General features: G+C 40.7%; 1 pseudogene; it reads right to left on the minus strand.

The window, feature by feature from the left end:
• Positions 1–10436: 10436 nt before the first annotated feature.
• Positions 10437–16371, minus strand: LOC122751360 (annotated as a pseudogene).
• Positions 16372–17956: the final 1585 nt, after the last annotated feature.

Consider the following 17956-nt stretch of genomic DNA (forward strand, 5'->3'; position numbering starts at 1 on the left):
TCGCCCTACCTGAGGGGGCGGGGCCTGGGTTGGACCAATCAGGGGACACGCCTCTGCTGCTTTTCCTGGGAGCTCTTTAAATCCCAAACCCTAGAGCTGCCAGGTGTCTGCGTGCTTAGGTTACAGTCCCGGCTTCAATGCTAGCTGATGCCTGAGTTTGCATCCTCTCTCCAAGTTAAATCAGTTACCTTCTCTCAGCCAGCCTCGTTTTCCTCCTCTTTATAAATCCTAACTAAAATTCCACCTCCTACAGGAAGCCTTCCCCAGCCCCTCTTAATTCCAGTGTCTCCCCACTTAATTATTTCCTATTTATCCGATTTATTGTAACTGCTTATATTTGTTTGCATGTTGTCTCCCCCATTCCATTGTAAGCGCTCTGAGGGCAGGAACCGTATTTTGCCTCTTTGTGCTTAGCACTGTGCCTGGCACAAAGTAGCTGCTTAATAAATGTTTATTGGATGAATAAAACAGGAACGATAACAATAGCACCTACTTCAGGGGATTGCTGTGAGAATCAATTGTGATTATATATAAAGGGCTTTGGGAGTTATTTATCAGCCAGTGGAGAAGGCTTGGCAGGGAGGAACCTTCTAAGAAGCAATGAGTATAGTTATCCCTTCCACATCTGGACTTTCCCCATCTCAGTTTCTGGGTCAGCATAAGAAATTGCATGGGAATTTTTTGGGAGTTTTTCAGAAGCTGCAGATGACACTCAAAGACCAGCAGACAACACAGAAAAAGTTTAGAAACTCAACAGATACATAAAATATGTATAGTATTATATAATATTAACCTAAATTTTACAATAAAGTACTGCAAACACTCCATTAAAAAAAAGAAAGGGGGCAGCTAGGTGGCACAGTGGATAAAGCACCAGCCCTGGATTCAGGAGGACCTGAGTTCAAATCCAGCCTCAGACACTTGACACTTATGTGACCCTGGGCAAGTCACTTAACCCTCATTGCCCCGAAAAACAAAAACAAAACAAAATAAATTATCAAAAAAGAAAAGAAAAGAAAATTGATAAAGCATGGGCCCTGGATTCAAGAGGACCTGATTTCAAATACAGCCTGAGACACTTGACACTTACTAGCTGTGTGACCCTGGGCAAGTCACTTAACCCTCATTGCCTTGCCAAAAAAAAAAAAAAAAAGAAAAGAAAGAAAGAAAAAAATCAGACTTCTTTTCTAGTATGAAGGGAAGGACAAAAACTTTTACATGGATTTTTCAGATATGGGTCGGGTTGCACCATACCCCTAATCCATGAGATGTGAAAAGGATAACTAGTGTTTTGATGTGGTTCCTCCCTCAGGACTGTGTAAACTGAGAGGTGTAATTAATTGTAATTAACCTATGATTACCTATGCATTTAATCCTTGTGATTTTATATTATGTTTGCTATTGTATTATTTACTGCTTAAAGACAGGAACCTGACCTCAGGCAAGTGACTTCCTTTGTCTTATAAACCCAAACTGACACTCTCCCCAGGGAACATGGATCTCCCTTTCCCCCCCAAAAGGGGAAGATACCTGAAGGATACAAAAGCCAGTTCTCAGGTCCCAACCTCCTTTTTCCCTAAAGGGAAGAAAATCAGAGGAAGCTGATGCCTGTGAAATCGAAGATTTCTATTAAGCAGGGAAATAAAATTCTTGGGATAAGCAACCACAACAATTCAAGACTGAGCATAAACAATAAGATAAGGGGGTACCTCCCAAAATAATAAAACATGATGTTTCCCAAAGCCCCATAAACCAAGTTAGTGGAGTCTCTGAAGATAAGGATGTCTCCAAAAGGTCCGTAAACCATCAAATGGCTCAGGGTCTGTTTCAAGGCAGGTATGAGCTTAATTGGCTTCAGAGTTGCTGATTTTCTGCACATCCCACTGACTCTCAGTCACCACAAAGGATTGTTCTTATGCCAAGCCACTCTGTATCTTAGTTAATATAGCCAGTCCTCATTCAGCTCTTCTTGGTTACCTGGATAATTGGGGAGCTCAAGCAAGTGGAGGTTAATATAATCTTTTACAAATTCACTCATACAGTCTGGACTTCAATTTCTTCCTTTGTAAAGCATTTTTGTATATAGACTGGAATTAACAGTAGTTACGGCCCTCATTACCTCACACCTGAGCTATTACAATAGCCTGCTGGTGGGTCTGCTTTCCTCAAGTTTCTCTCCCCATTCCAGTCCATTCTTTATTCAGCCATTAAGGTGATTTTCCTAAATCACATATGCACCCCTCCCCCCCCAACTCCAGTAGCTCCCTATTGACTCCAGGATCAAATACAGAAAACTCTGCTTGGCATTCAAAGATGTTAATTACATAGTCCATCCTACCTCTTGTGGTAAAAATTATTTGTAGTAAAGATTAATATCAGAAGTTTTAGTTGAATCATTTGAGAGATTGCACATGCTACTGAAGTGACTTTTGAAGGCCCTCCCCTTTTGGGGAGGAAAATGCAAGGAACTTTGGGGACACCAACTTAAAAATGAGGGCAGGAACGGAAGTTCGCTCTCACTGGTGGTTAACTTAGTGGCGGTGCTCTGGTGAGAGGAGTTCGGAAGCACGCGTTTGGTGTTCGGTCTTTGGGTGTGCTGGTATGTGGCCTGGCGGGCAGTTTGGGATTCAGTGAGTTTTATAAAGGAAAATCCTAAATTCCTTTAAACCAGCATAATCTCTGGGATTGAATAGACTAAATTTAGAACAGACTATTCATCTGTATTTCTATTTCCTTATTTCCCTAATTGGTTTCACTTTTGTTGCCTAATTCCCAAGCAATAAAAACTGATCCCTCACAGATTAAAGCTCAGAAACTCCTTTTCTTATTGGCCTGGGAGATATATATAAAAGGGAAAGTTTAAAGGGGGAGATTAATGCTCCGTATATCCAATTTTGACTCTCACACTCTTCAGTCTTAAACCTTATTTCCTACAACATACTCTTCAACTGTACAAGATACTCCATTTTTCTGTTGTAGGCATTTTCTCTGGCTATATATCAAATGTCTGAAACATTCTCCCTCCTCTGCTCTGACTACTAATCTCCATGGCTTTCTTTCCCCCCCCCCCCAATTTTTTAACATTTTTATTTAAAGTTTTGAGTTCCAAATTCTGTCCTTCCCATTCCCCTCCATGAGACAGTAAGCAATCAGATATAGATTATACATGTGCAATTATGTAAACCATTTCCATAATAGTCATTTTGCACAAAAGACTCAAAGAACAAAATGAAAGAAAGTAGAAAAATAGGATGCTTCAGTCTGTCTGTATTCAATCAATATCAGTTCTTTCTCTGGAGGTGGATAGTATGCTTCATCATTAGTCCTTTGGGATTGTCTTGGATCATTGTATTGCTGAGAGTAGCCAAGTCGTTCACACTTCTTCATGGAACAATATTGCTATTACTGCATACAACATTCTCCTGCTTCAGTTCATGTAAGTCCAGGTTTTTCTGAAATCATCCTGCTTATCATTCCTTATAGCACAATAATATTCCACTACAATTATATACCACAGCTTGTTTAACCATTCCCCCATTTGATAGGTATCCCTTTGATTTCGAAATCTTAGCCACTACAAAAAGTTTCTATAAATATTTGTATAAATAGATCCTTTTCCCTTCAAGGCTTTATTTAAGTACCAACTAAGATCCCATCTTTACTGGAAGCCTTCCTCAACCCTGCTTAATTCTAGTGTCTTCCCTCAGTTAATTATTTCCTATTTAGCTTGTACATATAATTTTCTCTGTGTGCATTTGTTTGCATGTTGCCTCTCCCATTGAATTGTAAGCTCCTTGAAGATAGGAATTGTTAAGAAATTAAAGCTATCTATAATCATATGAAAAAATGCCCTAGATCACTATTTTTCAGAGAAATGAAAATTAAAACAACTCTAGGTATAACCTCACACCTGTCAGAGTGCAAATATAACAAAAACGGAAATATTGGATGTTGGAGGGGATATGAGAAAACTGGGACACTAATTCACTATTAGTGGAGTTGTGAAAAGATCCAACCATTTTGAAGAACAATTTGGAACCTATGTCCAAAGGGCTATAGAACTGTGTATACCTTTTGATCCCGCAATACCACTGCTAGATTTATATCCCAAAGACATCCCCCAAAAGAGAAGAAGACCTATTTGTACAAAAACATTTATAGCAGCTCTTTTTGTAGTGGTTAAGAATTGAAAATCAAAGGCATGCCCATCAATTGGGGAGTGGCTAAACAAGCTGTGGTATATGATGGTGATAGAATATTATTGTGCTCTAAGAAATGACAAGCAGGATGATTTCAGAAAAAACCAGGACTTACATGAACTGATGCATAATGAACTGAAACAGGAGAATGTTGTATGCAGTAATAGCAATATTGTTCCATGAAGAAGTTGTGAACGACTTGGCTACTCTCAGCAATACAATGATCCAAGACAATCCCAAGGAATATGGATGAAACATACTATCCACCTCCAAAGAAACAACTGTTATTGATGTAACACAGACTGAAGCATGCCATTTTTTGCTTTCTTACATGTTTTCCTTTTATTCGTTTTCTTATAAAAAAGACAAATATGGTAATGTTTTACATAATCATACATGTATAACCTATATCTGATTGCTTACCAGCTCAGGAAGCGGGTAGGGGAGGGAGGGAGGGAAGGAAGGAAGGATAAAAACTGTATCCCAAAACTATAAATACAAATGTTTATTACTTTAAAAAAATGATGGGAATGTCTTTTGCCTTTTTTTTTTTTTGTATCCCTAGCATAGTAAACTCTTATTGATCAATAGGCAAAAAAAAGTCCTTAAAGGCAGACTGAAAAAAAAACTGGCTATCTAATCTAATCTGAATGGCTGTCTGGCTATCTGAAAAATTATAACTCCTGGCTATCTTTAAGCTTTTAATTTAATATGGGAAGAGCCAATTGGGAGGCTCCCCCTCCCCTACTGCCCTCTCCCAAACTAATAAGACAAAGTCTCTTTTCAATTAAACACAAACAGGGTTTATTGATAAGAATAAACCTACAGATAAGGATAAAGAAAAGTATGACCTGACTGTGTTTAACGTTTAACTTTCTCCCTGCCCCTGTGAAATCTCCTCCTGCCTGTGGGTATGCTGGCCACTGCCACCACTGCAGCCATGCCTCCAAGCTGCTTCTCCTTCTCCCCTTGCTCACCTTGCACTCATCGCCACTCCCCTCTTAGCTGAAAGCCACCCTCATTCAACTCACTAGAAACTCCTTCTTTTCTCATCAGCAGCCTCTTTTCTTCTCAGCTCCCGTGCAACTGCCACTCTCTCCTTCTTTGCTCCCCGTCTCTCCTTCTCTGTCAGCCACCCCTGCTTTCTCCATAGCATCCCTTTTTATTAACCTTCTCTCTCTCAGGAACCTTGGCCCAAGCCGCCCCCACCCCCCCCCAAGCTAATTCACTGGCCCAGCCCAAGGGAGGCTGAGGCATGGAACCTCCATGCAGGGTGTGCCAGAACCGGCAGAGGGACCCAGGGTGCACCCAGGTTTTCCAGGGCATGGAGACTCCTTGCGTACCCTCAGCCAGCTGAGCAAGCTGGCACCAGGGGCCTCTGTGCGGGGGGGGGGGGGGGGGGGGGGGGGGGGGGGGGGGGGGGGGGTGGTTAGCGTGCCTGAGGCAGTTTCAGGGAGCGCCATTGTGCTGGGGGAGGGGCGCCAGTTGAGGCGCTGGAGACTAATTTTAGCCTCTTACAAGAGACAATCTCCCCCTTTTGACAAATATGTATCTCTAATGCCTGGAGATACATAACATCCTTAATAAACATGTAAAATTATAAGTGCTTTCTAAGTACTTGATGATTTGATGAAATATGAGAAGACTAGAATAGATCTTCAGGATCCTTCCAAGATCTCTCATTAAGTGCTTATCACATACCTTACATTGTGCTAAAGCTGGGATTACTTAACAAAGAAAGGCAAAAACATAGTCCCTGACGTCAAGGAGCTCCCATTCTATTGGAGACAACATGCAAATAACTATGTACCTTAGGCAACATATTCTGAGTGTTGTTATCCAGTTGTGTCCAACTCTTCATGACCCCTTTGTGGGTTTTCTTGGCAAAGACACTGGATGGGTTTGCTGTTTCCGTATCCATCTCATTTTACAGATGAGGAAACTGAGGCAAAACAGGGTGAAGTGACTTACCCAGGATCACACAGATAGTAAATGTCTGGGGCCAAATTTGAACTCAGAAAGTTGAGTCTTCCTAACTCCAGACCTGTTGTTCCATCCACTGGGACACCTACTACCATCTACTGAGTAGAAGGAAGATAATCTTGGAGGAAAGACCCTGGTGGAAGGGAGGGTAAAAAGACCTGTTGGAATGGAAAAGGCCTTCTGCAGAAGGTGAGATCTGAGCTGAATCTTAAAAGAAACTTGAGGCTGAGGTGAGGAGGAAGAGCATTCCAGGCATGGGAACAAACCAGAGCAAAAGCCCAGATGAGTATCTTCTTCAAGTAACAATGAGGTCAGTCTAGATGGATTGTATTGGGGGGTGAGGGGCTGGGAGGGTGGGAAGAGGGCAAGATTAAATTGTAAGAAGACTAGAAAGGTAAGACTAGGCCAGGTCGTGAAGGGCTTTTCATACCCTTGACCTTGAAGTTAATAGAAATCGCTTAGAGACCATTAAGTTGGGGAGACCTCTGCTTTAGAAGGAAAGTCACTTTGGCAGCTAAGTGGAGGGTGGATTGAATGGGGAGAGACTTGAAATGGGGAGACCAATTAGAAGGCTATTGCCACAGTCTAGGTGAGTGGTAATGAGGATGGTGGAGGAGAAGGGATGCTGGGAAGATAGCAACCAGATTTGACAGCAGGTGGGATATGTAGGGTTAGTACTAGCAAAGAGCCAAGCATTACGCTAGGGTTGTAAGCCTGAGTGACTGGGAAGATGGTGGTGCTGTCTAGTGTAACAAATAAATAAACAAACAAGCAAATAAAATAAAAGGGATTAGACTTGTTCTGCTTAGACCCAGAAGGCAGAACTAGGAGCTGTGGGTGTCTGGAGCTATAACTACATTAGATTCACTTCTACCCCTAATCTGTTAAATATTACAGTCTCTCCCTTGGCTCAAACTGTTCTGCCTCGTTTTTATAGAAGCAGATTGTTGTTGTTCAGTCATTTTAGTTGTGTCTAACTCTTTGTGACCCCATTTTGCGGGTTTTCTTGGACCCTGGGCCTAAAAATCTGTCCACTGTACCACCTAGATGCCTCTGAGAGTGAGGTTGTGTGCTTTACACAGACTTTTTTTTTTTTAAACGGGGCAATGAGGGTTAAGTGACTTGCCCAGGGTCACACAGCTAGTGAATGTCAAGTGTCTGAGGATGGATTTGAACTCAGGTCCTCCTGAATGCAGGGCCGGTGCTTTATCCACTCCGCCACCTAGCTGCCCCCATACACAGACTTTCACAGGAAGATATGTTAATAGATATGTTTTCTTGAGAATGTTGGGGGGCAGCTAGATGGCGCAGTGGATAGAGCACCAGCCCTGGATTCAGGAATACCTGAGTTCGAATCCGGCCTCAGACATTTAACACTAGCTGTGTGACCCTGGGCAAGTCACTTAACCCCAATTGCCTCACTAAAAAAAAAGAGAGAGAGAGAGAGAATGTTGCGGGTGTTGACATCACTGGCTTCACGAAGGTCTTCAGGGAGAAGAGGTCTATCAGGAGATGGCAGTTTAACATCATTCTCATTGACATCTCTCCTCTGCTCACCTTCCTTTGCTTTTACTCTCTCCACTCTCGCTGTAATTGTATAGCCAGATGAAGAGTAGACAGAGTCTAATCATCTTACTACTTCTTCAAGAAGCATGCACTTGGTTTTTTTCCTGTATCTTATCAAGTCCAAACCCGCTTCTGCCTGATTTTCAATGGCCTCCATAATTTGTGCCCTCTCTCCTAAAATCAATCAAAAGTATTTTATTGAGCACCTTCTACGTGGAAAGGTGCCGTGTTAGGCATCTAGATGGTGCCCAGTCATCAGAGTGCTGGATTTGGAATCAGGAAGTCCTGTGTTCCAGTGCTGGCTCATACACTTTCTAGATGTGTGATCCTGAATAAGTTGCTTCATTTTTGTCTGCCTCAGTTTCCTCAACTACAAAATGGGGATCATAACAGCACCTAGCTGAAAGGTTTTTGTAAGGATCAAATGAGGCAATCATTGGAAGGTGCTTAGCACAATACCTGCCATATTAAGGACTATATCCATTCTAGATATTATATGGATTTTTACATTTTTTAACTTTTCTTTAAGCTCTTTAGAGCAAGCACAATTTCTTATACTTTTGTTGATTTACAACTACTGAATATTCAATGACAGCCCCATAGAAGATTGGAGAAGGAAGAGATTAGAGACAGAGAGAGATTAATTAGGAAAGCTAAAATAGGAGTCCAGTAAGAAATGATGAAGGCCTGATCTACGTCGATAGCTGATTGTGTGAATGAATGAAGGAAAGAAAGGGGATGAATCTTATATATATGGTGGTTGAGAGAACTGTAAGATTTTCTAATAGCCAACCTCTATCCCTTACCCTATTCCTAGGAGAGAGAGAGCTTTGCCTAGGCACTCAATCAATCACAAGAGCTCACATTTTTATAGTCTGCAAAGCACTTTACATATGTTATTCCATTAGGTCCTCACAGTGACACTGAATAGCAGTTGTTACTATGATGGTGAAACTAAGAAAGTCTAATGTTTTGCCCAGGGTCACACAGTTCGTGTGGTAGGATTTGAACATAGGTCTTTCTGAGTCCAGCATGCTATCCACTCTGCTATAACACTCACTCAGGACTTAATGGATTGGGATTAAGAGCTAGATCAGTCAACATTAATTACCTGCTTACCATGTGCCAGGTACTATGCTAAGTGTTAGGATACAAACAAAGGCTAAAGACATTCCCTACCCTAGAGAAAACTGGAAACCTAAAGAGGTAGGCAACATGCAACCAATATGTACAACAAGCTATGTACAGGATAAATAGGAAATAATCAGTGGAGGAAGGCACTAGAATTAAGAGGGATGGGAGAGCCTTCTCGTAGTAACCTGTAGAGGGGAAAATTTAGTTAGACTCTTGGGTAGGTCACAAGTAGGTAGATCACAGAGAGACTTCAGGACAGGCCAAGGTTGAGCAGCATAGAGTACAGAACACAACATTGGAAATTTGGGGCTTATTTTATTCTTCTTGTTATTAATAATATCAACAAAAACTATCCTATTTTATGTCCATTTCCACCACTGCAGATTCACAGTGCATGAAGTTAAATGGAATGGTTGATGACACCCTTTTCAACTTTGGTAGTAGTGGCATCAAACATATATAGAAAAAGACCACTCAACTATGCCTAAGGAATCCTGCTGGCCCACATCATGACTTAGATAGCCACATTCAGGTCCTCCTGAATCCAGGGCCAGTGCTTTAGGCCACTGTGCCACCTAGCAGACATTGGCATTTGTTTTTAATGATCTATGTTTTGCTGTATGTTTTTTTTTTGTTAAATATTTTCCAATTGCATTTTCATCTTGTTCTGCTTACTGGGAAGAATGGGAGCTGTCCCTGTATCTGACCCCTCTGATGATAACATTTTAAAAAGATGTCTTGGGGCAGCTAGGGTGGCAACAGTGGATAGAGCCTTGGAGTCAGGAGAACCTGAGTTCAAATGCACCTCAGACACTTAACACTTACTAGTGTGGACCCTGGGCAGTCACTTAACCCCAATTGCCTCACCAAAAAACAAAAACCCAACAACACAGATTGTCTTTGTAATATATTAACCTATATCTGATTGCTTGTGGACTTCGGAAGTGGGGAAGGAAGGTGAGGTTTGGGGGAAAAATTGGAACTCAAAAAATATCTTTACATGTAATTGGAAAAAATGTTTTTAAAAATCAAATTTAATTTTTTTAATTTAATTTTTAAAAATTAAGAACATATTGTCCCATAGAATATATTTCATCAAGACCACCTCCGCGTCAGCTGTCAGATTTTGCATCAGTGTTTGCACACATCTTTACCTGCAGTAGAAAGATTTATATTCTTAAGTTGCCTCACAATGATATCCAGCTAACTCTTGCTAGATATGTCATTTGCTGTCATAGCTGTTGTTTTCTTTTCTTTCTTCTTTTTTTTTTTTTACTGTCATTCTTGTTTTTAATTAAATACAATTATACCAAAGCTAAGGGCAAAGAAAGCCCCAATCTGCAAGTCTTTTAACTCTAATACTCTATAGAAGTATGAGATCAAAAGTATTTCAGAGAATTCTTAATGCATGAACTATAGTTAACCATCCATTTATACATTTTTTATTTGGAGATGTTCATATCGATGCAGAGAAATTGGATTTTAGAGACATAAGATAGCCTTTTATTATAAAACAAGAGACCTGGAATTATTTACATGATGAAACAAAATATTTCAGAACTTCAGTGGAATGGGCAACTTTCTTGATGCCACTTCATCAGTGATTTCAATCCAATATTTCCCCAGAATGTCACTATCTCTAAATAAGAACTGTCCTTGTCTTCTATAACGGACTTTGGTGCCACCATATCCTGGAAGAACTTTGTCTCCAACTTTTACACTTACTGGCTGAATCTCTCCACTCTTTCCTTTAGATCCTGATCCAACAGCTAGTCCACTTGCTTGTAATACTTTTTCCTTGAGATTTTTCTGGAAGCATGATGATACCTCCTTTGGTTAACAGTCTCAACTGCACTCCTTTCAACCAAAACTCAGTCAAGGAGAGGAAGAAATTTTCTAAAAGCTTGCCCTGCCACGGCTCCCTGCAATGCCCCGCTGCCCTCACTCTTGCTCAGTTCCCTCCAGCCCTCCCTCCCAGGGCACTGGTAGACCTCACAAGCCCGGTCTGTGATCTTAGCTGTTGTTTTCTGATGTGGTAGACAACTGATACAAAACCATGTGCTATTGGGCTACAGTGACCCAACAGGTTCACAGATCTAGATTTGGAAGGAACCTCTAAGGCCATTGAGCTAGCCCCTAATTTTACAGAAGAGGAAACTGATGCTCAGGGTGACTAAGTTACTCTCCTAAAGTCAGATGGTGAGTGCTTCAAAGGCTGGTTAGAACTCTTGACTCCAGTACTTCCTTATGTATCTTCTAACATAGTTAAAGAGTTGGCCTAAATATTTTGGATTCTACTGAATTAGCATTTCCTAAAGTACAGTACATGGTGGTGTCATGTGATAATCATCTTGCCAGTATCTTTAAAGTGAGTCACTTTGCAATTTTGAAAAACTCAAGAAACTAATCAATTCAAGATTCTAAAGGATGATAACTAGGCATGTTTCCTGACTCCTGTTACAGAAGTGATAGAATCAAGATGTACAATTTGGCATTGGGTTTTTTTGTTTGTTTTTATTTTTGCAGGGCAATGAGGGTTAGGTGACTTGCCCAGGGTCACACAGCTAGTGTCAAGTGTCTGAGGTCGGATTTGAACTCAGGTCCTCCTGAATCCAGGGCCAGTGCTTTAGCCACTGTGCCACCTAGCAGACATTGGCATTTGTTTTTAAACATTGTCTCGTGGGAATTTGTTTTAACTAACTGCATATTCGTGGCAAAGGTTTGGGGGGGGGGTTTGTTTATAAAAAATGCTATTGGCAGAGGGAAGTTGGGATGGAGAGATGGAAGAATATAGGGTTTGAAAGGAAGGAAGGAAAAGAGAAAGGAAGGAAGGGAGAGGAGAAAAAGGAGAAAGAAAGAGAGAAGGAAGGGAAGGAAAGAAGAAGGAAAGAGAAAGTCATTGAAGCATTTTTTAAATGCATACAGGAGATTAGAGGGAAGGCAAGAGGGTGATATAAATAGGCAAGGCAGCTTTGAAAGTTACATGTTGAAATGTTACCCAAAAAGCCCCAACCCACATCAATTTAGTTCCTTTGTGCTTTCATACCATCCTAAATTTTAGAGATGACAGAGATGTTGGTGATCTAGTCCCACCTTCCTCATTTTATCATAAGAAAATGAAGCCCAGAATATTTAGGTGACTTTTCCAAAACAATGTTGGTAATAAGTGGCAAATCGCCATCTCCAGGTCCTCAGACTCCAAATCAGTGTTCTTTCTAATATACCACACTTTCTGGTTATCCAGTAGAGTATAAACTCCTTGAAGGAAGAAATTTGTTGTTGTTTTTATTTTGTATCTTAAATAACCGTTATATTGTGTTTCACTCATTCTGTCATGTCCAACTCTTTGTAAACCCTATTTGGGTTTTCTTGGCAAAGATACTGGATGTGGTTTGTCCTTCTCGAGAGCATTTTACAGAGAGGAAACTGAGGTAAACAGGGTTAAGTGACTTGCCCAGGTCACCTAGTATGTGTCTGAGGACAGATTTTAATCAGCAAGATAAGTGTCCTGACTCCAGGCCTGAAACTCAATCCACTGTGTCACCTAGCTGCCCAACTGCTATATAGTAGGCATTTAATAAATGTTTAGAAAAAAAGTTACACAATGAATTGTCATGTACATTGAAAGGAAGAATGAGCTGCACATCATGGTCATCTGCAGTTTCATGTATAATCCTCTTTTTCTGTTCTGCTTTGTATATGGAAATGTTTATATAATTAGGTGGTTTTTAACATCAGAATTTTTAAAATGTAAAATCATATAAATAAAGTAAATCATTTTGGTGGTAAGTCTGAGATTTTGGGAAACTTGACAAAAAAATCTTGTGAAGTTTCGGCCCAAAGTGTTTCTAATTCTTCCTACTTGCTGCCTTGAATTAATTTTATCCAATCTCTTTTGCATGTCAGCTGTCTAAGCATTTCCCAGGAAGTATTCACTCTGCACAAAACCACAGAAGTCCTTTTAAAAACACCCTCAACTGACCACAATTTACTAGAGTTGGCAGAAAAACCCCACGATTTTATTTGGTATAAAGCAGAGCCAAAATAAGGCACTAAATGAGCTTTCATCATTTAGAAACTGCAAGTTGTTCCATTGAGAAAATGTGGGTTCTGGGCCTGAGTTGAGCCAAGTTCGGTTCATTTTTGTTCACCTGAAACTATAGAGTCCTCAAGGCCTTGCTGGTTCTTATCCAGCTTTTACCTAATCTTGATACACAAGAATGGAGTATTCTATTTCTTAGATAGTCTAGCTTCTCCTTGCTCAGAGTCAGGTAGTGTTACAATTGACAAAGGGAATTTCCAGCCAAATCTTAAGAGTGAAACTCACTAAAAAAAAAACCCGGAGTACCTCCTGGAAGGAGCTAAATATTCCTTCTTCTTTATTCTCCCCAGCTTGACCTAAAAGGCAGAGCTCCTCCCATACTAAAGAGGAGAGGGATGTGGGCATCTACTACCAGAATTCCATTCTCAGCTTCCTTAAAAAAAGTCTTATTTTTAATTACTATCTTTCATTTTCCTGTCAGCTTCATTTCCACATCTATCCCTCCTCCTCTACCAAGCCAGTCATCCTTTGTAACAGAGATTTTTTAAATAGTTGATTCCTTGAATTTTCAAATAAGTGTTTTTTAATGTATTTTATTTATTTTTTTAACAGGGCAATGAGGTTAAGTGACTTGCCAGGGTCACACAGCTAGTAAGTGTTAAGTGTCTGAGGCTGGATTTGAACTCAGGTACTCCTGAATCCAAGGCCAGTGCTATCTTTACTGCGCCATCTAGCTGCCCCAATAAGTGTTTTTAAATAAGTGATTCCAAAAGTGTTCAAAATTGATCTGTCCCATCACAAGTCCCTCCCTCATTGCCTTTTCCCATCTTTTATCATCTTTGTCCATTTGCTGAATATAAGACGAAACCTTAGAATTACTTAATTTTCATTTTTCTTATAATCATAATCATAATCATAACTCTTACTGGGCCAGAGGCTGTTCATTCTCTCTTCACGGGCTATTCTCCAGGATACACTCTGACAAAACTTCAGTCTAGAGGTTCCTGACCCCTAAAGGGAGAGGTCAGGCTCTCATTTCCCTTATCTGACTCTTTACATGCCCATCTGGGGAAAATTGCTTAAAGCTTAGATTTTGGTTCATGTCAAGGGTCTCCCCAAAAGCAGGGAGTAGAAAGGCATTCAACTTGCAGTTTGTTTAGATCAGACATAGGACAGTGATTTATTTCCTTAACACAAAAGAAATGCTAAAAACACAGGAGACTCACAAATCTATGTTAGAAAACAAACACACACACACACCAAAACCTTAAAGAAGTAGCAGTAACAAAGAGTTATGGTCTCCCAGGAGGCTGAGACAAACTTCAGGCCCAGGACTGCTGAATAGGTGCTTCACCTTTCTCTGCGGCTCTGAACTGTCCAAACAGTGCCCTAGAGGAACATGTTTTCCGTTAAGCTAGACCAAGGGTTGATCTCTTTCTCCAATCATCCTCTGCCATGAAGAAACTGCCCCGGCCACTAATTAGCTTCTATTAAAGGACTTGGGATCTCCAATCCTTTCAATCTTACAAGGTTGTCTCTCAGGTTGACCCATCCCTCCTGTGAGTGCTGTTTGGTCACCTATTCTCAGAGAAGGAAACACAAAGCAGAAAGACCAATTAGGACTCCCAGTCCCGGCTTGTTTTGCCTAGCTGACCACTGAGAAGCTGTTCTGGCTGTCTTAGGGAACAGTCTTTATGATACTCCCCCTCCAAACCTCATAGGGAATTCCAGAGTCACCTTATGCCACCTGGAGAGTCAAAGGAAGAGAGAGACAGGGCAGTCACTTTTTTAAGGTTCACTGGGTCCAGTGGCTTTTTCTCTCCTTCATATAAGAGAGTTACTTAATCATTTCAAAAATCTCACCCCCTTCAATACTAACCTCCACGTGTCCTTGGAAGCTGTCAGAGAATCTCTGGGGAATACTTCATAGGATCACCCTTATAGGCTCCTAAATATAATGCTCCTAGGGTTTACCAGGGTATAGGTACTGTGCATGCTACAGCTTCCTGGAGCTACAGGTGAGAGTTGAGTAAATCAAATAGACACCCAAAGTGGATGAATAGCCCTTAAAAAGGCTCACTAAGCTCTCACACCAGAGGCGCTACTTTTCCTAAACATGTACCCCACTGAGTAATTCCATATTTTATCTTTTAATACAATGATAATTCAAACTTCTTCTCTGGTAGGAAGGGAGTACATGGATGCTGTGACATATTGGGAAGAATTACAAGAGGTGTGTTTTCCTAGTAAGATCACCATCTTCATATAACCTGCCACTGGAAAGGTACTTTCTGAAAGGACTTTGAAACTAATGCAAATAAGGATTCTGAGGCCTCACTTTATCAATAGGAAAAATGTGAAGGTGACAAGTTGTCAAGTAAATTAGTAGGGAAATGGTTTCATTTCTGGTCAATTGTAGCTGCAGTTTCCACCTGAAGCCTTCTGCATTGTTCTTTGCCACCAAGCATCTCAAGGGAAAGTTAACCTTTCCTAGCCTGAGCTTGCATATTGCAGGTTCTGCTCTGTGGTATATTTGATACAGTGCATTGTTTTTACATTGTATGAGTCTCTTAACACACACCACAAAGAGAAGATTCAAATTTTTAAATATCAACACATTTTACATGACTATGCAAAAATATGTTTAATGTGATTGTACTTACATAACCTATACCAGAATTCTTTCTCTCTTGAGGAGGGGGTAGGGAAGGAAGGGAGGGAGAAAATTTTGGAACTCAAAATTCTTATAAAACAAACGTGAAACCCCAAAGGGGTCACAAAGTTGTTCACTATGACTTGAAAAATGACTGGACAACAAAAACAATACCCCAACAATAGGGATAGGAGGTGTCTGGGGTCAACTGCCTCTGGAAAGGCTCAATTCCCTTGCAAACTTTTCTCCTAGCGGGGTCTGCTGACTCCTCTGCCTAGGAGAATTCAGGTCTCCTTGTTCCCTACTTTGAAGAGGCTATAAAAAGGTGAATGAAGAATTCTCCTTTGTTCGCTCAAACCTCCCACTGGGAAGACCCAACAGTTAAGAAAATCTCTTCTCTCCTCTCAATTCTTTTCTACCTAGGGCTTCTCTCTACACTGAATATAGCCCCAAGACATACACAAATCAGTAATGCAATTACTGACTGCATTGTCTAGTGAAAATGTCTTTTCAACTGATGCAAAACAAATCAACTCGTAGGAAACAAGGATGGGGGGGAATCCAGGCTCTGCACTCTCCCAGGAGTCAGGGTGATTCAAGGCACTAGAAAGGAGGGCCTGGCCTGTTCTGTTCGCAGCAACAGGAAACCGTTCCATCTACTCTGCATCTGTTCTCCTGGCATCTGAATAGATCTGCTTTGGCCTTTGTCTTAGCGTTTTGGCATTCTCCCCCACTGCCAGGACACTTGTGACAGTGGCAGCAAAACTGCTTCGGTACTCCGGAGGGTGCCTCATCCTTCCCCCTTATGCCCTCTCATCTGTCTTCACTAAGGATGAGAGAGACTAGCTTTCAGATATTATAGCATCTATGTAACCCCTTCTTCCTTGTGGTAAAGGCAAGTTGGGGATTTTTGCTCTGACTTGCAGGCCTCCATCTTCAAGGATCTACCCCTAACTCCTAGGTGACCCAGGGAAGTGATGTCCCATCATTAAATAATAGCTTTAAGCTTTTGATGTTTGTTGTTGTTGTTTGGTCATTTGAGTCGTGTCTGACTCTTGATGACCTCCATTTGGGATTTTCTTGGCAAAGATACTAGGAGTGGTTTGCCATCCCCTTCTCCAGCTTTTATAGGTGAGGAAACTGAAGCAAACAGGGTGAAGTGACTTTTCCGAGGTGACAGAGCCAGTGTCTATGGCCAGATTTGAACTCAGGAAAATGATTCTTCCTGATTTTAAGCCCTATACTCTACCCATTGTACCACCTAGCTGCCCCCTTGAGCTTTGCCAAGCGCTTTGCAAATATTATCTCATTTTATCTTCATAATAGTAGGAAGCTACTGTTACTGTCCCCATTTTAAAGATGAGGAAATTGAGGTAGGTAGTGAGTGGTTCAGTAACTTGCTTAGGGCCACACACTGGGACATCTCCAGTCATCTTGACTTACGTCTTTCTTTTCACTGGACTCTGATGACTCTGGAGGAGAGAGTAAAGCTGATTGATGACTTTGCACAACTCTGCCTCACTCAAATCCAATTCACTTGCAAGTCAAGACATCACACTACTGATGTCTTTAATTCTCTTTGAGAACAAAGGACAGATAACAATATTATAAGGTCACACAGCTAGTTAGTGTCTGAGGCTGGATTTGAACTTGTCTTCTGGATTCCAGTCTATCCACTTCAACATTTAATGGCCTCAAATGATATCAATTGAGTATCAACATGATAGGGCATATATTACAGGCTTCATTATGTTTTGTCAATTATGTAAAATCTTTACATAAAATCTTTACACCCTTTTAAGTTCTCAATAAAAAGAAGTTGAAAATAATAGCTATCTTCTAAGTCTCTCAACCTTTATATTGTGTTACTCATCACATAATTAACTATTAGATCATCTTGCTTGTTGTCTCAATTTTGTGGATGAATCATTTCATATCAGAAAACTATCGGGGCAGATAGGTGGCGCAGTGGATAAAGCACTGGCCCTGGATTCAGGAGGACCTGAGTTCAAATCCGACTTCAGATGCTTGACACTTACTAGCTGTGTGATCCTGGGCAAGTCACATAACCCCAATTTACACACACACACACACATACACAATCAAAAGCCTTTTATTTGTTTCCCTGAGAAAAAATTCATTTTTTTACCTAGTCAAGTCATGTAGAATAGCTTTCTTTAGTGGAACTAACACTAACTCATATTGAACAGAATTATGTAAGTTTTAATGTCTTGTGTGGTTTAAGCCAGAATATGATTTTGAAGACCACTAAATATTTTTTCAAAGTGTTCGCTCCCCTTCCAGAGCTCCCCTTTTCCTTATCCTTCTCCAGTCAGAATTTAAAATTTGTTATTTCTTACATGATCAGGGCTGATCACT

Source organism: Dromiciops gliroides, chromosome 1, assembly GCF_019393635.1.
Source record: "Dromiciops gliroides isolate mDroGli1 chromosome 1, mDroGli1.pri, whole genome shotgun sequence".
Taxonomy (NCBI): Eukaryota; Metazoa; Chordata; class Mammalia; order Microbiotheria; family Microbiotheriidae; genus Dromiciops; species Dromiciops gliroides.